The following is a 21,672-nucleotide window of genomic DNA, read 5'->3' as shown; positions in this document are numbered from 1 at the left end:
TTCTTTGATGTATAAATATTTCGCTCTCCTCTAGTTTTTTGCTATTTTTCTTCCTTAATACATTTTTAATAGATATCCCCTTTAGTATAATTTCTCCTTTATGTTATGTGTGGTATGAGGCAGGGCTCTAAACTTCCTCTTTCGTGTTGCCAGTGAATTGTCCTGCCCTTGTACCCATTAGTTCTGGGTGTGAGTCCATTCCTTCCGCCTGCTGTCTGTGAATGGCATCAGGTGTGTGTTCTGCTGCAAGGCGCAGGAAAGACCCAGCTGGTAATGCTTTGGGCAGACGAGGCCTTCTGTGTCATGCGGATATAAGCCCACACAGACCACTTCCAACATGGGCTCTGTTACCTCAGGTGGTCTGATGTGAAATACGCCCATAGGCTCCAGTGTTTGAATGCTTGTTGGTGCTGTTTGGAGGCAGAGCCTTGCAGGAGGACAGGAGTCACTGGGGCTGAGCTTTGAGGCTTCCTAAGTGTGGGAACAATGTGACCAACCGGCCTCCTGTTCCTGCCTCCATGCCTTCCCTGCCTGCTGCCACACCTCCGCTGTGATGGATTGCATCCCTCTGGAACCATCAGCCAGGAGAAGCCCTTTCACCCTTAAATTGATACTGTCAGCATATTTTATCACAGCCAAGAGGAAGCTCTAAGACACTTAGCAGTGACACCAGGGTCCACCCACTGTCTTCGTCATGTCTGTCACTCCTTGGGTGCCTAGGACCAGTACAGAACCAGGCTTCGTCTCCATTCTTGGACTGGGAAGTGGGAACCATGCTGGAGCTGGCTACCTGGGTCTGCCTGTGGCTATGCAGACGCCCCTGGTGGCTTGAGAACGGCACCATTGCAGTCTTCTGAGGATATTTTCAGGGACACAGGAAAAGAGAAGCAGACATAACTAGACCTCCTCTAGGGACCCACTATCTTAGTGTGGCGCTAATGCCTAGCCTTCTCCAGCAGTCTTCTCGCCCAGTCCTGCAGAGGGATAGAGCCAGGCAGGTGGGTGTGAGGTGACTTAGGCTGCAGAGTCCTCGCTAGCTTCTGGTGAGCAGCTGCCTCCGCCACTGGTGTGTTTGCCCCCTATTACTGTGATCACAAATGACCATAAATGTGGCCTAAACACGCACGGATGTGTTCAGCGGCTCTGAAGGTCCAGCTCTGGAGTGGGTCCCACTGAATGAAAATCAAGGTGGCACCAGGGCTGGCTCTTCCTGGAGGTGGCCAGAGAGTGTGCTTCTTACTGCCCTGGCTCCTGGAGAGTCCCCCTCATCTCCAGAGTCAATCGGATGGCACCTTAGAACTCTTTGTCTGCAGGTAGTATTTTTCTTATAAGATCACTGTAATGATATCAACCTCACCCCTAAAAGCCAAGCTCATCTCCCAGGGCATGACCTTGATTTTATGCCACAAAGTGCAAAGGAAGACCCCATGTACCCTCCACGTCCTTGTGTGAGTGTGAGTGTTCAAAGAAGACCCCATGTGCCCTCCACGTCTTTGTGTGTGTGTGAGTGTTCAAAGGAAGACCCCATGTACCCTCCACGTCCTTGTGTGAGTGTGAGTGTTCAAAGTAAGACCCCACGGACCCTCCACGTCCTTGTGTGTGTGTAAGTGTTCAAAGGAAGACCCCACGGACCCTCCACGTCCTTGTGTGTGTGTAAGTGTTCAAAGTAAGACCCCACGGACCCTCCACGTCCTTGTGTGTGTGTGAGTGTTCAAAGGAAGACCCCATGTGCCCTCCACGTCTTTGTGTGTGTGTAAGTGTTCAAAGGAAGACCCCCACGGACCCTCCACGTCCTTGTGTGTGTGAGTGTCTATGTACGCACAGGTGCATGTGGAGCTCAGGGACAACCTCAGGTGTCATCCTCAGGAGCTGCCCACCTTGTTTGTCAAAGCAAGGTCTCTCAGTGAGCTGGAGTTCACCAACTAAGCAAGGTAGGCTAGAGGCCCCAGGATCTGCCTGTCTCTGACTCCCTGGTGCTAGGGTCACAAGCGTCTATCACCGTGCCTGGCTTCCTACGCGGGTTCTGGGGCTCACACTCAGCTCTTTGTGCTTGCTTAGCAAGTACTTGCAAATACCCATCCGCCCCGCCCCTCTGAAAAGTCCTTCTGCACCAAGGTCACACGCACAGGTTTTTCTCTTTGACCCAGTTGGGGGCAGTGGCTGCTCGTTTTCTTAGATGTATTTGTTTTATATCAATGCGCACCATGTGTGTGCCTGGTGCCCTCAGAGACCAGAGAGATTCATTGACTCCTCTGACGCTGGAGTTCTGATGGTTGTGAGCCACCATGTGGGTGCTGGGGACTGCACACTGAGCGCCATCTCTCTGGCCTCCAGCAGCTGGATCGTTAGGAGGGACGAAGGGTTATGGGGACAGAACTGAGAGCCTTTCACAAAGTCCAGAAGTCCTTGGGAGCAGGGACAGCTGCGTGTTAACTCTGCTGCAGACTGGACCCGGGGCTCAAGCAAGCTCCTGTCTGAAATCTACCCAGGCCACTGGGAGGATGCAGCTGCTCTCGCCTCTCTGCTGCTCCCCTGGGTTCTGACAGGGCCGTCCTCAGTTCCCAGGGCCTCCTCTCCCCTCCTCCCTACACTATGCAGTAGACTCTACTGTTCCAGGATTATCCAGATCTAAGAACACAGGCCAACAGCATCAGATCTATGAAGCACAGAAGATATAGAACCGACCTGGGTGAGAGGAATCCAAAGGGGGCATTCCACTGTGAGGAAAGCTGGGGGACCCTCAAGGTGCTACTCAGTCTTCTGACCTCAGTCTGAGGGTGCAAACATGTATAGAAACTCAAGCACCAAACCCCCACCATTTGAACACTTTGTACATTTCCATAGAAAAGAAAGAGAGAGGAGTGGGGGAGGGGGGCCCCTACGGTCTATGCTTCCTAGAGCACATTTCTCACGCAGCAGGAACATTTTGCTCACTCCTCCCTGATGTGTGTCTCCTGTCCCTCATTCCTTGTCAAGCGGAAGCTTGGGATGGGACACTGTCTGTGATCGACGTGGGCATAGATGGGGCAGAGGCCATGAGGCTAGGGATGGGGTCTGTGGTGGACGGAAGGAGAGATGCACAGAGTTGGGAGGGACCTGAGGAGCAGGGAGGAGAACACTGCCTGAACCCAGCAGCTTCAGACAGGAAGGCGGCAAGGTGGACCCTGGAGACCCACCTACGAGCCCTGCTCTGGCCAGTGTCTGGAAAGGAGGGTTAGGAAGATCCTAGTGGTCAGGGGTGAGGGAGGGTCACCCAGCTGTCCTGCTTTAGATGTCCAGGCTGGAGGCAAAGCGTCTGCCAAGAGCCAGGGCACCATTGACTGGACCTCAGATTACGGTTACTTGGCCAAGTACGGACCACTCACTGCTTGCAAGTCAATACTTGGAGAAGAGAATTGGTGGGAAGGAATTGGATTTATTTACACAGTCTCTTGGAGGGCTCAGGAAACAAAAGGACAAAAAGTGTGTGTGTGTGTGTGTGTGTGTGTGTGTGTGTGTGTGTGCATGTGCCACAGCATGTATGTGGACAACTTTCAACAGTTTGGTCTCTTGTTCCACCATGTGGATCTGTTAATAAACTTGAAAGCAACAGCCTGTGTCCCAAGTCAAGTTTGGTCACTTAAACAATAAGCCAATTAAAATAATCAGATTCAGATTCGCCAGGTGGTGGTGGTGCAGGCCTTTAATCCCAGCACTCAGAAGGCAGAAGCAGTTGGATCTTTGTGAGTTTGAGGCCAGCTTGGTCTAGAGTTAGTTCCAGGACAGCCAGGACTACACAGAGAAACTCTGTCTCAAAAAACTAAACTTAAAAAAAGAAAAGAAAAATCAGATTAATAGTGGAAAGAAGAAAAAGATTTATTCAATGTGGCCATTTTGGGAAGAGGGACAGAAATCAGTGAATGCCCGACGCCCATTGGGTTCTGAAGTGAGATTACAGATCAAAGTGAGGGTGCCCGACGCCCACTGGGGTCCTGAAGTAGATTACAGATCAAAGTGAGGGTGACCGACACCCATTGGGGTCCTGAAGTGAGATTACAGATCAAAGTGAGGGCACTGCTCATTGACTCGTCATATTCTGGCCTTCGCTCGCATCCTGTAAGGGGAACTGAGGAACTGCCAGAACTGGGGAGATCTCTTTCAGGAGACAGGCTCCCCCTTCCTGGCTGGTGCGCGGTGGTTCTCCCAGTCTGAGACTCCTGGGGAAATCCCTGCTTCCCTGGGGTCCCACTGTTTCAACAGTCTGATAGCTTGGGGGACATGGCGTCTCTGAAGAGCATCTTCTTATCCGCCAGGCCGGTCGCAGGTCCCAGGGCAGAACCTGAGCCGTGAGGCTTGGCAACAAGAGCCTATGCCAGCTGAGCCATCTTGCCATCCCACCAAGGGCTTTTATAGGGAAAGAGAAGCCACAGTGCAGACGGCTGTGTCCTGGGTAGGGTGCTCAAAGTCGGGGTGCGTTTCTCCTCATTCCTTCTTTTCTCAAGCATCACAATGGACCCCCACCTCCTGAGCCTGGCTCCTGGGGCTCCTTTTAGACAGGCAGGTTATTTTTCCTGAAGTTAGAAGTCACAGCAATTTTCCTGCTTTGTGTTAGAAGACACAGGACTTAGACCAAGGAGGGGCGCTCCAAGGTTCCTCTGCTGTTTTCCATTCTGACGCGGCAGCTCACATTTCAACCATTTAGTAAGCCTTCTCTTCAGATGCCAGCCCAGATGTTAAGAGGATACAAACTGGTGGGGAAGGGGACCACAGCCTTCAGGAAGGATAAAGGGAGCTACACTGTAAAGCCTGGTCACCATGACACCAACCTGGGGTTGGATACAGCCTGGAGACAGCGTGGCCAAGCTGCAGGGAGACGGCTCAGTGGCTCAGTTCCGAGGGTTGGCAGAGCCCAGGGGAGACCATGTTAGTGTTGTTGGGGTAGATGGGAGTCCAGAGGCACCTACTGCAATTTCTTAGTTCTTGTGCCCAGAACAAAGAACTGGCTCGGGAACATAGGAACAGTGATGGAAACAGAGGAGACAGAACGAGACAGACACTCCTGAGCAAAGGAGCCAGCGAGAGCTGGAAAGGTGGAAGTGCAAAGGCTCTGGGCTCTTGAGATAATTCAAGGTGAGCAACAGGCCCCAGGACCAATGTGATGAAGGGCGGGGCTTTGAGACCTCTGGAGCGGGGAGGGGCTAAGGGCTGGGTTCAGTCATCTGGCCCAAGTATCAATCCAATCAATCAGGTATACATCTGGGAACCACCAGAGCTCAGGGACGCTCACTGGGTGAGAATACTGGTGTATTCTGGGAAGGTGAGGTGTTCTCTTGTTTGAGTTGTTGGGGTGAGAGCCTGGACCCTGGCAGCCCTAACAAGCTTGTCTGACAACCATTCCCAACGGGTCAGTTGAAGAGATAAGTCATAGTGAACCGCTGGGAAAGATGTCCTCAGTGTGGCCCACTGGGAAGAACGAGAAATTAAGAGGCACAGTGGCTGTCTCCCTAGGCCTTCTTCAGGGTCCTTTGCAATGAGACTCTCATTGTAAATATAGCACCATGAATGTTGCCGGGTCCCTCATGTCTAAACGTTGTCGGGGTCCCTCCTGTCTAACTTAGCTTCAGTAAGCCAGAGAGTCACTAAGGTGAGGTTCTCAGTCAAGCTGTTCTCACAAGACTGTCCTGAAAACCTGTCTAGAGCACAGCCTGGCTGAAGCCCTGCAGACCTGAGATAGAAATGCTTCTAGAAGGGTACTGCTCAGCTCCTGCCTGTCTGACCCTTGCGGTAGGCAAGAGCAGCTGCTTCAGAATGACTTATGTAGCTTCTTCTTTCCCCTGTAGACGTATTCCTTTAGTTGTGTGTGCGTATGTGTGAAAGTGCCACCAGAGACCAGAGGCACTGGATTCCCTGGAGCTGGAGTCACATGCGCTTGTTAGCTGCCTGATGTGGGTGCTGGGTGCTGAACTTGGGTCCTCTGCAAAAGCAGCAAGTGCTCTTAACCTCTGAGCCATCTCTCCAGTCCCTTTTTATATTTAAAAAAGTTGTCTTTGGGCTTAGGAGGTGGCTTGGGAAGTGAGGTTGCACAAGCATAAATATCTGGGTTCTCTTCCAGCACCATGTAAAAAGGTGGACATAGCAATGTATGCCTGTAACCCCAGTGCTGGAGGGGTGGAGAGAGGGGCTGTCCCTGGGGTTTATTGACAAACTAGCTATTGACAAGTGGCAAGCTACAAGTTCAGTGAGAGGCCCTGCCTTAAAAAAATAAGGGGGGAACAACTGAATAAGACACCATTGTTGTTCTCTCTCCCCAAGCCACCTGTGCATCGCACACACGCACATACACTCACTTGCACATTCTTGAACATACACACATTTGTACACACACACACTCATACACAAAAATCATCTTCTTTCTCTGAAGATGCAAAACGTCCCCATTACCTACATGTTCATTACACACGTCTGTTACATACATGACCTAGCTTGTGTTCATGTGTTATTTTCCCATGTCAGTCATATAGATTAAAGGATTTCCCTGAGCTGAGTATGAGCTGGACAAGTGCATCATGGAAGCTGAGAGGGGACAGAGGACCCACCCAAATTCACGGCTTGTTATAAGTGCAGGTGGTTAGGGACGCTCTGACCTTGCAGCTGGCACCGGTAGTCACGGCAACCTGTTGAGAACTGTATTATTTTGGCACTGCTGGGGCCAGGTACCTGACAAGAAGCAGTTTAAGGGAGAAACAATTTGTCTAGGCTCCAGGTTTGGAAGGATGCCATCCATCATGGCGAGAAAGGCACAGAGGCGGAAGCCGCTGCCTCCATGGTGGCAGGAGCACCCGGTGGCTTGCTCATGTCTTGGTGGATGAGAAAACAGAGACCTCAGACCAGACGGAGGCTGGGCTACACCCGCAATGCCTGTCTACTCAGAAAGACCTCCAGTGAGCCTTCCTGCTGAAAGCAGCGTCAGCAGACAGGGACCAAGCGTTCAAACGCCTGCACCTGTGGATGGAGGCTGGAGACTCCCATGGCATCTGATGCTCACCCCAGGGTGCTTGTGACTAACTGGCCACATACCACATGGTGTTGAAGCAGAGTTTTCAGAAATCCCTTTCAAATGGACAGAAAAGCATTTGAGAGGTAAACCTGAAGGCCACAGAAATGGTTCATCAGGGAAAGGGACTTGCTGCCAAGCCTGATGACTAAGATCAGTTCCCCAGGGACCACACAGTAGTGGGAGAAAACTGATCCCAGAAAGGTAAACTCTCACCTCCACATGCTTGCTGTGGTATCTGTAAAGTGCACGTGCACACACACACACGCTAAATAAATGCATTTATAAAAAGAAAGAAATCTTGGGGATGGAGAAACCACTCAGTGATGAAGAACACCTGCAGAGGCCCAGAGTTCGGTTCCCAGCACCTATGTTGGGCAACTCACAACTGCCTATAACGCCAGCTCCAGAGGATCCAGTGCCCTCTTCTGGACTCTGCTGGCAACTGCACTCACACATGCACACACCTCCTCCACACATACACACATACTTTTTAAAAAATCTTTTAAAACTAAATAAAATGAAGAGATCTCAGATTTAATTTGGGATCAATTCTAATTGCAGAAAAATTTAGAACCAAGCCCAGAGTGATGCAACAGATCAAAACCGACAATGTCTGCTATCATGCCAAGTTCAGAAGCACAGTACTCTGGTTTCAGAAGCTCGGGTCTCTGGTAAACTGGAGAACTTTCAGAGACTCTGGGAGCTTGGTGTATCTGAGTTTACACCACACTCATGCTCTGTTTTAAATAAGCCCTTGAGTCATTGATTTCTATCTGTGATTGCGAGTTGAAATCTTACTAAGTTGGTAAACAGCTTTTGAATATTTAAAAATCATCATAATTGTACATTTAATGTATCTGAATTATCAGAATCAGGTAAGGACCAAGGAAAACTCGTTAGTCAGATAATTGAAAAACTTAGAAAATGGAATATAATAAATTTTGATTGCAGCTTAAAATGTTTAAAGGAGTTTAATTAACTAAGTAACTAAATGGCACAAACATTAATCAAAGCCCGCCTTAAACAAGATGGTTAAAGTTGGCTGCATCTATTCATAGATCAGGATTCTGAAGTTGCCTCTGAAAGCTCAGATGACGGGAGGGGGATGAGGTGCAGTAGTTAATAGGAATAAAGTTTCCGTTACGCAGAAACTGAGGGCTGGAGATTTACTGCTCAGAAATCAGACCTATAGTTAATAAGACTGTAGTGTACAGGGTGGGGGTGTGGCTCGGCGGGGGCTGTGGCCCAGCATCAGGAAACCAAGAAAGAGAGAAAGCAACTGTTTGCTAAGAGGAAAGCTCTTCCGCTAAGAGGGCAGAGCGTGTGTGAACAGTTCTCAAAATAATAAGTAGGAGAAAAAAATTCAAGGAGAGCCAAATCTTTAAAAGCAATTTAAAAAAATCCCCAACATTTTCTGGAAAGCCTTTCTTCTCCTTGAAAGCTGTCCTCCAGCATCAAGAGTCTGCAAAGCACCCTCGAAGCTGCGAAGCTGCGCCCAAAGGAGGCTGGGCACAGGCAGATTCTCCTGCATCTCCCTCAGGCTTCAGGTTTCTTCCACAGTGGTTGAGCATCCCCAGATTTCCCTGAGACCTCCAGGGACTCGCCCCAGGCTGAGCTCTCAGTTAAGTTCATAGGGAGACTAGCCTGTAGCCAGTACCCGAGAGGGAAGCATCCTTTGTCCCTTTTCCCAAGTGGGAGTGTCACGTGGGTCTGCTGGGCTTTGTTCTCTGGTGATACCTCAGCTGCATCCCTGGGGCGGGACGGAGACTACTGGCATGAGCCTCTGAGTGGTGTTATGCTGCTTACATAGTGGTCAGGTTAAGAAACCAGATGGGAGCTGGGGAGATGACTCAGTAGTTAAAAGTGCATAGAGCTATAGCAAAGACCCGAGTTCAGTTCCCCACACCCACACCACTGGTTCCCCTTGGCCTGTATTGGGGTTCACTGGCACTGCACTCAAAAGCACAAACCCACCCTCCCCCACAGTACACATATACACATAATTAAATTTTCTTTAATTGATAAGAAAAGTAGTCTGTATGTGTTCGATACAAACACATGTTTTTCTTCTGGATATTTTCAGCCTGTAGTTGGTTGAATCTAAGGAACCTGTGGGTACTGAGAGCTGACCATGCTTGATGCCGTAGAATAGGAATTGGGGCTTATAGAAACAATAACCAGTATAACTGGGGGCTTTGGAATCTTTACGTATAAAGACATTGAGTAAAGAGGGTTTCACACCATTGGTTGTCTGCCATATGCACAGGCAGCGGTAGATGCTTTGGGAATTGAAAGAGAAAACAGCGTAGACTGGACTAAGAGGTCAGAAGTGGCCCCTGTGAGCGACAGCAGAAAGAAGACTTGTAACTCATACCACAGCCGTATACAGAGCTCAGTAAGCAAACAGCCTGCAGCTGAGAGGGACAGGAAGAAGCAGGCAGAAATGGGAGCCGAAAATGACTGCTAAGCTGGAGGCTGCAGGGTCACAGCACACAGAGATCCAGCCTTCAGCACAAGGTTGGCCCAAGTTAGGTGCTCTGTCCATGAGGGCAGGCCGGGAAGAGTCATCAGCTCATACCATCGAGGAGGCACTCACCTTCTGAACTAACTGTAAGTACACTCCTCTGTGGAAAAGTGCAGTGAGCGGCTGGAAGGGACCAGCAGGTCCAGTCATCCCGACCTCCAATAGGCCTGGGATGAAATGGCCAAAGGCCGTTCCACTGATGTAAGGAAAGAGGAGAGCTGGGCATGTGGGTCAGTTGGTAGAGTGCTTGTCTAGCGTGCTTGAAGCGCTGGGGTCTGTCTTCATCACCAAATAAACCAGGCTTGGTAGCCAACGCCTATGATCCCAGCACGGAGAAAATGGAAGCAGCTGGGTCAGAAGTTTAAGTTCATCATCAGCCAATAGCCTTAGCTACATGAGAGCAAGCCAAAACACCGACTCCCACCAGCTCTCTGCATCTGATCTGCCATGAATCCTGGGAAATACTGTTAGCAGAAACGGGCAGGGGTTGACAAGAGGGCTTGATGGGTAAAGGCACCTACTGTCAAGCTTCATGACCTGAGTTCAGTCTCCAGAACTCACACGGTGGAAATATAGGGCCAATTCCCTCAGGTTGCCCTCTGACCTCTACATGGGCGCTGTGGCACATGCTCACAAACAAATAAATGTAATTAAATGAATTATACAATAATAAATTACACATAATAATACAGACTGCTCCAGAAATAATTTTAAAATCCAAGAAATGATCAGGGGCTAATGGTGATTTAAGAAAAGAAAGTGGGTTGAGGCATAACTCAGTGGTGTGGCACTTACCCAGCAGGTGTGGCTGGGTCCCGGCTCCAGTGGGAGGAAAGAGGAGGAAATAGCACATAAGCATGTAGAAGGAATTCTAGCTGCTCTTAATAATAAAAACCCAGAGTCAGATTTAGAGATTAATTGGGAAAATCAGAGAAGCAGGGAAGCCAGCCACTACAGAGGTCTGCATCCTCAGACTCCAACTGTAGGGGTGATCCTGTCCTCAGACTGCAGGGGTGCTCCTGTCCTCTGACTTCAGAGGTGCTCCTGTCCTCAGACTGCAGGGGTGCTCCTGTCCTCTGACTGCAGGGGTGTTCCTGTCCTCAGACTGCAGGGGTGCTCCTGTCCTCTGACTTCAGAGGTGCTCCTGTCCTCAGACTGCAGGGGTGCTCCTGTCCTCAGACTGCATCCTCAGACTGCAGGGGTGTTCCTGTCCTCAGACTGCAGGGGTGCTCCTGTCCTCAGACTGCAGGGGTGCTCCTCTCCTCAGACTGCAGGGGTGATCCTCTCCTCAGACTGCAGGGGTGATCCTCTCCTCAGACTGCAGGGGTGCTCCTCTCCTCAGACTGCAGGGGTGCTCCTCTCCTCAGACTGCAGGGGTGCTCCTGTCCTCAGACTGCAACTGTCTCCAGCAAACTTCAGACTGCACTATGCTCTTGTCACCTCCCACCTTATATTCCTCTCTCCTCCCAGGCATATCACTCCTGTCTCCGCTTCCCTAGTGCTGGGACTGAAGGCATATGACTCCCGAATTAAAGATGTGAGCCACCACTGCCTGGCCTCTGGTGGCTTAGCTCTGCACTCTGATCTTCAGATAAGCTTTATTTGTTAAAATACAAACACAGTATTATTAAATTTTTCCCTTTTGGTCTAAAATAAAAAAGAAGCTTACAACTAATGTAAGAAAAACTATATGCAATAAGTACAATGACTATATATAATATATAGGCAATAAATACATTGACAATGTCTAGTCCATTTTCATCTGACAAATTCAGAGAAAATACTCTATTATCTATCCCATCTTGGTGAGTTCAAAGACTTGTACCCAATTCACTTTCTATTCTAACTTGCATTACCAATTAAAAAATTATCTTTTTATGTCTCTCAACCTTATATACTTTACATTTCCTCAGTGAATATCTTTTATGAGTCTGGTAAACAAGGAAAACTATAACTATAACTATCTAGTCCTCAACTCCCTCAGAGACCAGAGAAGGAAATGATATTAACTGAGTAAGCAGGAAGTGCTAGCAAGTGACTTCCAAAAAATGTGAGAAATGACAGAAACAGCTGGCTGCCTGGACAGTCACCCACGGTTCCTCTGCAACACGGAGGCATCCGTCTTCAGTCTACAGGCCTAGAGGCTCTGCAGTGACTCTCTTTTGTGTCCTGCTTGTCCAATTAGGACAGCATGCTGTCAGCAGTCGAGGCTAGGGCACTTCCTTGCCCAGTGGCTTACTTTTGCCACAAAGAAAAAAAAACTCCATGTGGAGCTTCTTTGATGCTCATCACCTTCTTTGAAGTAGATTGGCGCTGCCAGGAGCCTACATGTCTCATTGTCATAAAAAAAAGAACCTATGTTATTAAAACATCTTAAATGTCATATTCCCTAGATCTCTGAAGTGTTTGAAGATGGCCTGTCTATCTAAAATAGATTTCTGCTTAATCTTGAAAACATACCTAATGTGACTACAAGTTCGATTGTAATAGCTGATTAACCGCTAACCTGCATTTTCTTATTATCCTAAATAATTTTTAAATAATAACTTTTGTACCACAAGTAATAAAAACACAGAGACGTATTTTGGGGTTCAACCTAAAGGTCAGAAAAGCAAAGCAGCCAGTCCCTGGCTCTTACCTCAGTCTGAAAGGGTAATTCTGCTTCCAGGAATCTCAGGATGAGACTGAGCTGAGAGCTGTCTGCTCCCATCTTATATTCCTTTCTGGTGCTGGGATGAAAGGCCTGCACCACCTCCGCCCGGCCTCTATGGCTAACTAACGTGGCTACTGGGATTAAAGGTGTGTGCCACCACTGCCTGTCTCTATGACTGACCAGTGTGGCTGTTTTACTCTCTGATCTTCAGACAAGCTTTATTTATTAAAACACAAACAATACACCACTATAAACTTTCAAGGACTAGAAATTTGCATTACATCTTAAATGAGCTGTATAGGTACAATACCTTGAACAAGAGTAGAAATGTATGTACAGTATGTTCTAATAAAATTATCCTCAAATTTGTATTATTATACAAAATTTGTATACAATATAGGCACTTTTATGTTTTTGCTCCATTTTGTTTTTTGAGACAAGGTCTCACTATGTATCTCTAGTTGGTCTGGGCTCCCTGTGTAGACCAGGTTGGCCTCAGATTCATAGAGACCATCCTGCCAAGTATGTGCGACCATGCCCAGCTTGTTATGCACCTTTAGACAAGTCTTTGGAAAGCAGGGTGCAGGCAGGGACAGTCTCCTCTTGGGACAGCATCCTGGCAGAGGATCTAGGAGATCTCTGCCACAAAGACTCTGAGAGCCTGTGCCATGTCTCAGGGAGCCCTCTGAGCTCTCCAGACTCAATTTCTTTATTGAGAACAAACGCTACTGTTCCCGTAAGGACAGAGGTTGCTGGATGCCAGGTTAACTAAGTCAATCCCCACCCACCACTTGCTGTTCCTCCTTGGGGTCTTGGGGTCCAGGCTTCTTTCCCTGAGCCTCACACATGTCCTCTGCAGGAACCCCCCAGGACCCAGGGAAGGGCTCCCTATCTGTACTTCAGTTCCCAATGCTGACAGTGACAAGACACTTTGCACTCAGGTTGTTCCCTGCCGCAGCTCTGCCGTATGCCACTGTGTGCAAAGGGTGAAATCAGTGCAGCAGGGTCTCAAGCCTCGAGCCTACCTCAGGGGTCCCCAAAGACTGGGCTTCCTCAGGAGCTGCTGCCTTTGTGTTCTCCATCCCAGTGGGGGTACTGCTGGCTGCCCTTCATCTGTCCTCCTGGCCCAGGAGGCTCTGCAGGAATTCAGGCCTCAGCATGGAGCTGGACAGGGCTGGCAAGATGGTTCTTGCCCCTGAGGGGAGTACAGATCTGAATGCAGCTTCTGAAGAGACCTCCTTGGTTCTCCCTGAATTGCTCCCACAGAAGAGCAAGCCACACACAGTTCCCCATAATCGCAGACACTAGTGTTTCCCAGTTAGCCGTTGCCCCCTCCACAGAGAGCCTGGAACCTGACAAGCCAGCAACAGAGAGCTCATTCTGCTGTCACAGGTTAACTCCCACCTAATGGTTTCTCTTCTCAGTGGAGCCTCCCGCAGGCAGGAGTTCTGGTTTCTTTGCCCCAGAGGGAGAAAGGCTGAGGGAGGATGGGAAGATAGGTCAAGGAAGGGAGGAGGCCAAGGGAGGGAGGTCCCGGGAAGTCCTAGGATGGAAGCTCCCCACCCCACCCCACCTCTGTCCCCCAGGAGATTGAGGAAAGGGGGCTGGAGTTTTAACCACCCTCTAGGCAGCGGGCAGGAGGGAGGCTGGTTCATAAATAGATCAATCAGCAGTAGAGACAGCCCCACGCAGAGCCTTGGGGGACAGGCTTTGAATCTCAGCTGGACACCATTACTCCCAAGGGCTCTCCAGCAGAGGTAGAGCTGTTGGAGACCCCGACAAAGGCTGAAGTTTGTAATGCACTTGCTCTCTGTTGGTGTCTAAGCCATCTTTCCTGTGTCACAGTCAGAGCAAGGGTGGTAGTGGGGCTCTGGGAGAGGCCAGAGCTGGGGAAGGAAACTTCAAAGAGGCTGTGTGTGAGTGGGGCTGGCTCTGGGTTACTGGGAAGGGCACACTGCTGCGTTTGTATCTCCATTACTTATCTTTCCAGTGACTCACCACCCGTTCATTCATTCATACTCATTCACTCATTCACAAATGCTTGTTAATTCCTTACGAAGATGTATCTGGTACACTCGGCCCAATTCAAAGGCCTAACCATCCCCAGCTTCAACACACACACATGTACACATGCACATACATACACACACACGTACACACACAAACTGTAGACAGAAGTTTCTGTCCTGCCTGGTCCTGCAGCCATTCAGTCCCAAATAAACACACAGAGGCTTATATTAATTACAAACTATTTGGCTTATTATTAACTACTTTTTACAACTTAGATTAACCCATAATTCTTTTCTATGTTTAGCCACATAGATTGGTACCTTTTCTTAGTAAGGCATTCTCATATTGATTCCTCTGTGTCTGGCTTACAAATGACTCTCTGCCTTTCCTCTTCCCAGAATTCTCCTAGTCGGGTTGCTCTGCTTATACGTCCTGCCTGGCTACTGGGCAATCAACATTTTATTAAACCAATACGAATGACAAATCTTTACAGTGTACAAGAGCATTCTTTCACAGGAATAAGCAGGCACACATGTATACACATATGTGTAAGCATACACATATGTGCAAACATACACATATGTGCACATGCCTATATATACAACTACACGTGCGCACATACATATATACACATGCATATACATACACACATACAAATAAGCACACAGTATGTTTGCATATATGCATACACACATATGCATCTGTACCTGTGCATACATACAGCATGAACATGCACAAGCAGGAATACATGCATGTACATACATACATGCATGAACACACATATATGTACATATGCACACAAACATGAACACATATGCACACAAACAAGAGCACATAAATGTGTACAAACATATACATGTGTGCATATGCACACACATGAATATGCACACGTGTAACATGAAGGCCTGCTTGTTGGGGTTTCTGTCCTGCCCAGTTCCCACAGCCAGTAAGCCCCAAAGAAAATCACACAGTGGTCTCCATAAGTTATAAACTGATTGACCCATTAGCTCAGGCTTTGTGTTAGCTCTTATAACTTATATAGCCCATTATTCTTATCTATGTTAGCCACATGGCTCGGTATCTTTTTCAGTGGGGCAGGTCACATCTTGCTTCTTAGGTGGTTGAGACGGGACTGGGGAGAGAGCTTCCCTCTTCCCAGAATTCTCCTGTTCTCCTTGTCCTGCCTCTACTTCCTGTCTGGTTATCCTGCCTATACTTCCGGCCTGGCTACTGGCCAATCAGCATTTATTTAAAACATAATTGACAGAATACAGAATTGTCCTACACCACACAAGGCAACTATAGACACAGGCACATATACACACCCACGCACACACAACACATATACATATATACTTGTATCCACATGAACAAGTTCACCCCTTGTAATGTACACACACACACAGCTTACTCAAGCCCACAGAGAGGCAGAGAAAATTATTTTGCTTAAACTAACCAAAATAACAAAATAGCCTTGAAACGTGAAAAGCTAAAGAAAAAAATGAAAATATAGTCAAAGGGTGTCTGTGCACAAACAGTACAGCCAATGTTTTATAACTTTTGCGAAGTTAACCTTTCCCAAGTTCTGTTTTTTGAGCAGCTATTTTGAGCACTCTGCTGAGCAGGGCCGAGACTGCTGTCTGTGTTGTCTGGGATTGCAAGACTGGGACAGACAGATGGACCATGGGTCAGAGGTCTGTGTGCTGGCTCATGAGCACTTGAGACTGAGACTCACCAGGTGGACAGAGAGCAGCCCAGCTCAGTGTAAACCCCTGGCCCCATGGCAGTGCCTGGGTGGCCCTTAGGACGACAGCAGGGACTGTGCTGTGAGACATCAGCCTGCTGAAGGACACTGAAGAAGGTCCCTGTTGCCTCAGGACCTCTCATCTGTTCCCTCCTCAGCCAGAAGCTGAATGAATGAATGAATGAATGAATGAATGAATGAATGAAGAGTGAGTGAGAAGGACAGGCTTCAGTGCAAGCATTCTGTCCACTTCCAGGGAAGAGGATGGTGGAGGACTTCATGTACCAAGATGGCTGCTACCCCAGGCTAGCACCCAGAGTCCCCAAATCCTGGCTGCAACTGAGGTGGGCAGAGTGATCTTGCTGAGTTTCTTTCCCTTTCTGAGCCTGGGTGTAGGAGACGGGATGAGCCCGATCCTGCGGACAGAGTGCTCCTCGTGTTACGAAGCCCCGGCAGAGATTAGCTTTATCCAAAACCCTTACACCACACACAGGGAGTTTGTTGACATTTTCACTATTGAGAAAACAAGCAAAGACCAAGCAGATGGGAGCTAGTTGGGTCTGTTTATTCTTAATCTGTTACAGCCACAGAGTGGGCTCCCTGGAGCATGCACACTGGGCAGAGACTCAAAGGCAGGAGGGGCGGAGAGATCTCTGCGGTGGGAAGGGAATGCCGGGGACAGCACCGTGGGGGCTGCTGGTCTGGATGGGCAGTGGACATGTGTGTTGATCAGAGGAGATATGCTTAGTCTAGCGCAGAGATTCTCAACCTGTGGCTTGTGACCCCTTTGACAAACCGCTATCTCCAAAAATATTTACATTACGATTCCTAACAGTAGCGAAATTACAGTTCTGAAGTAGCAACAAAAGTAATTTTATGGTTGGGGGTCACTGCAACATGAGGAACTGTATTAAAAGGTCGCAGCATTAGGAAAGCTGAGGATCATTAGTGTATCTCGTCCAAAATTAGGGAGGAGAGGAGTTAGGTCAATGCAGTCACCAGCCTGATCCTGACAGTGTGGGGCTGGTGGAGGCAGAGGCCCTTGTTTGTCCTCCACGATTGCTGACCGTAGGCTGTTCCAAGTCCCCTGGTCCTGTCCAGTCCGGCCTTTGTGTGTATTTTTGCAGTCACCATCCAGTCTGCCCTGGGCTTGCATTGTGTGTGCACAGCTCTTCTCTCTCTCCTCAGGTGGGTGGCACTGGAAGCGTCTCCCAGGCGGGTCCCCAGCCTTCCAGCTGTGCCTCTGTTGGCCTCCTGCTTCTCCTGTTGCTACGACCTGCTGTGTTTGGACCTTGGTGGCAGATTTCACAGAGGCCTGGCACTGGACCTGCTGCCTCTGTAATATGGTGGACAGAGCCACCAAGCCTGTGTTGTCACCTTGTCAGACCCCACACTTCCCCATGACAACCATTTGCCACTGTCACCTGATGGCCCGGGGTTGGAGTCTGATCCTAGCTGGGTTATTAAAAGAAAGAAAAAAGATTTTTTAATGTGTGTGTATGCATATGTGTGTGTGTGTGTGTCATTTCTATGTGTGTCTGTGTACATTGTGCAGCGCCACAGAGGCCGGAGGAGTCAGACCTTCTGGAGCTGGAGTTACAGGTAGTTGTGAGCCACTGGATGTGGGTGTAGTAGTAGGAGCGGCAGGACTGTGTCCCCGGCACCCGGCCGCCCACATGGCTAGCTCTAGCTTATGCCCCGAAATAATTACACGGAAACTGTATTCTTTTAAACACCACTTGGCCCATTTCTATCTAGCCTCTTCTAGGCTAGCTCTCACACCTGGACTAGCCCATTTCTAATAATCTGCTGTAGCCCATGAGCTGGCTTACCAGGAACGATCTTAACCTGCGTCTGCCTGGAGTGGGAGAATCATGGCGACTCCTTGACTCAGCTTCTCTCTCCCAGCATTCTGTTCTGTTTACTCCTCCCACCTATGTTTTAAGCTATGACGGCCAAGCAGTTTCTTTATTGCTTAACCAATGAAATCAACAGATTAATATATGACACTCCCACATCATGTGGGTGCTGATAACTGAATTTGGGTCCTCTGCAAGGGCAGCATCATCTCACCAGCCTGTGTGTGTGCGCATGTGCGCAGACCTGTGCCTGGGCTTCCTTTCAGACAGCTGCCATGCTCCGGGGTGCACTGAGGCTCTCCTGCCAGGAGCAGCTGGACAAGGAGTGAGGCCAGTGGGCTTCACCAGTGAGGAATTCCGGGACGCCACAGGGATCAGGGCACACATAGGTCCTCTGTGTGAAGAGCAGGTGGGAACAGCGTGCTGCGTGAGAAGCCACATGATGACTGCTTCTCCAGGACCCTCTCTATTCCAGCCCCAGGGGCCCAGCGGGTCAGGAGCCCATGTGTGGTCCTCAGCCAGAGGCAGCAGGATGCAGTCACCTGGGGACCCCAGGTTATCACCTGCCTGGAATAAGGCATCATTTCCTGTCTCTTCTGCCTGGTGGCCTGACCCCTTGTGCAGCTGTAGTGGGTGCTTCTCCCTCTCAGTGGCTGAGGTCAGGTCAGAGTGAGGGTGGAGCTGAGACTTGTCACAGAGAGTCATAAGCACCTTTAAGACGCAGGGAGCTCGCTTCCTTCCTGTATTTTTGTCCCTAGATTTCACTCCCAGCAGCAGAAAGTCTCAACCTTCCTTGACTACTTTCCTTCAATTCCATCTTCCATCCTTTTTTTTTTTATCCACCGCCCCTCTTCTTATTTTTCATAGGCTCTCATGTAGCCCAGGCTGGCCTCGGACTCTCCGGTAACTAAGAATGACCTTGAACTTCTGACCCTCCTGTCTCTCCCCTTAGTGCTGGGTTCACAAGCACATGCCACCACACCCAGATAATGATTCTTAGTCGCTTCTTAAAGGTTTTTTAATTCGTGCGTACAGATTATACATATTGGGTTTCACTATGACGTTTTTATAAATGTATATATGTATTTGATATTCACCCCATCACTCTCTTCTGTCCTGCTCTGAGCTCTTTCCTCTTCCCAGCTAGTGTATGTGCAGCGGGTTAGCCTGGGGTTGCTTACACTCTTACTCCTGAAAAGAAAGGGGCTGATGGAGAATCTCGGTGGCAAAGCGATCGATTACCTGACACAAGGGATTTCAACCCAGTGCCACAACCAACCAAAAACCATCCTCAAGTCACGGTCATGAGAGGGGCTCACAGACTAATTTCAGTGCCGGGTTCTCAGCCTCCATTGATGTGGTGTTCCAGTCCTGGCTGTGGCTGTCCAGGGTCTGTGTCCAGGCCAATTGGTCCCAGATTGTGCTGTGGGTCCCATCAGAACCCTGATTCCTTGGTCCATCTGTGCCTGTGGTGACCAGGCCTTCATCTGCCTATACTGCTGTCACCCGGGGAATCTTAGGACCTTGTCCTCTGGTGTTCCAGGGACACTGGTGTGTGTGTGTGTGTGTGTGTGCGCGCGCACCATCGTGGAGAGTCCTGGATGTCTGCGAACAAGATAAACTCACAGCTCCGATGCCTAAAATCCTGTCCTCAGACCAGGAGAGCTAGTCTTTGGCTGGTGTCAAGGATCTAGGGGGAGCTGGCAGCAGGAAATGTGGCTGTCACTGTCCTCCCAAGCTGAGTTAGGGGAGTTCTGGTCACTGATGCAGGAAGCAGGCACAGCCAAGCTCCTCTCCAGGATGGGCTCCTCTAGGGTTTTTTATTTTCTTTTTGGAATAGTAGTGGGAGAGTGAGGCAGACACAGATGCTTGGGGCAAGGTCGGAGCACTAGAGGGATCTGGAGCAATTCCTCCAGCACTGCCAACCCGGTGGGTGCCTTCCAGCACCTTCCCCTGCACCCCCTTGAACACAGAGGACAAGGACAGACGGACAAGTCCCAGGTGGAGAAAGGGATACTGAGAGGAACCACAAGGACACAGGTCTTGTCTCAAGCCTAGGGGAAGGGATCCCCGATGGACACAGGGAAAGCCTGGAAGCACTGGGGACCCTTGGGAGTCCAGGTGACAGTTTCCAGAGAGCTCTGGCCAGTCCCAGACCCTAGGCTGCAGGTCCAAGCTCTAGAGAGGAGTGTGTGTTTTCTCTGTCTGTTCTTCCAGAAGCAAGAGGACAGTGGACATGCTACAAGAGCAGAATGTCATCAAGTGAACCGGGTGTTTGTCTTCTTTAGGACCCCATAGAGCCCAAAATTCAAATCCCACCAACAGAAGCTGGGATGATGGCTGTTATAAAGTACTTCCTGTGAAAAACCAAGAACCTGAGTTTAATCCGCAGAATCCACATCTGGTGGCCCACGCTTATGTTAGAGCCAGGGAACAGGGGACAGGAGGGTCCTCGTGTTCGCTGGCCAGCTGACCCCGTCTACTGGAGAGCCCAGGTCCCAGAGAGAGATTCTGATTTTTTGTTTTGTTTTTGTTTTCTAATGATGAGATTGGAGAGATGAGAAAGGTGGGTAAAATGTTTGCACAGAAGCACCAGAAAATGAGCTTGAACCCCAGGACCTGTGTAAACCTGTGTGGTTTACATAAAGCTCTGTATGGTGGTGACATCTGTAACCCAGGGTCACATAAAGTCACATGTGCTGGCACACATCTGTAACCCATGGTCTCCTATGCTGACATGGGACAGGGACAGGACGGCCTCCGTAAGCTCATGACCTGGTTTGGCTTACACAGCAGTGACCACAGAGACCTATCTCAAACAAGGCATCTGACTTGTTATCTTCTGACCTACTCTTGCATACTGTGGCACACACATGCCCCCCATTCGTTCACATAGCACACACACACACACACACACACACACACACACACACACACCACAGCAAGGGACAGTGAGATGGCTCAGTGGGCAAAGGGTTCACCGACAAGCCTAACAGCCTGAGTTCAATCCCCGGGACTCACAGAATGGAAGGAGAGAACTGACCCCACAAACTGTCATTTGACAGCCCCCGCCCCACATATGTGTTATGACATGCACGCATGCATCCTCCTCATGTACACACAAAACAGAACAGAGGCTGAAGTGGACAGTGACTGAAGAAGGACACTTGAGGGTGACCTCTGGCTGACACATACATGTGCACACACTGGCATGTTCAGCCATGAGGATATATACCCACATAAAAACACATACATGTGCACACACTGGCATGTTCATCCATGAAGATATATACCCACATAAATACACATACATGTGCACACACTGGCGTGTTCATCCATGAGGATATATACCCACATAAATACACATACATGTGCACACACTGGCATGTTCATCCATGAGGATATATACCCACATAAATATACATACATGTGCACACACTGGCATGTTCATCCATGAGGATATATACCCACATAAATACACATACATGTGCACACACTGGCATGTTCATCCATGGGGATATATACCCACATAAATACACATACATGTGCACACACTGGCATGTTCATCCATGGGGATATATACCCACATAAATACACATACATGTGCACACACTGGCATGTTCATCCATGAGGATATATACCCACATAAATACACATACATGTGCACACACTGGCATGTTCATCCATGGGGATATATACCCACATAAATACACATACATGTGCACACACTGGCATGTTCATCCATGAGGATATATACCCACATAAATACACATACATGTGCACACACTGGCATGTTCATCCATGAGGATATATACCCACATAAATACACATACATGTGCACACACT

Source organism: Microtus pennsylvanicus, chromosome 5, assembly GCF_037038515.1.
Source record: "Microtus pennsylvanicus isolate mMicPen1 chromosome 5, mMicPen1.hap1, whole genome shotgun sequence".
Taxonomy (NCBI): domain Eukaryota; kingdom Metazoa; phylum Chordata; class Mammalia; order Rodentia; family Cricetidae; genus Microtus; species Microtus pennsylvanicus.
Note: the sequence above shows the minus strand (reverse complement) of the source record.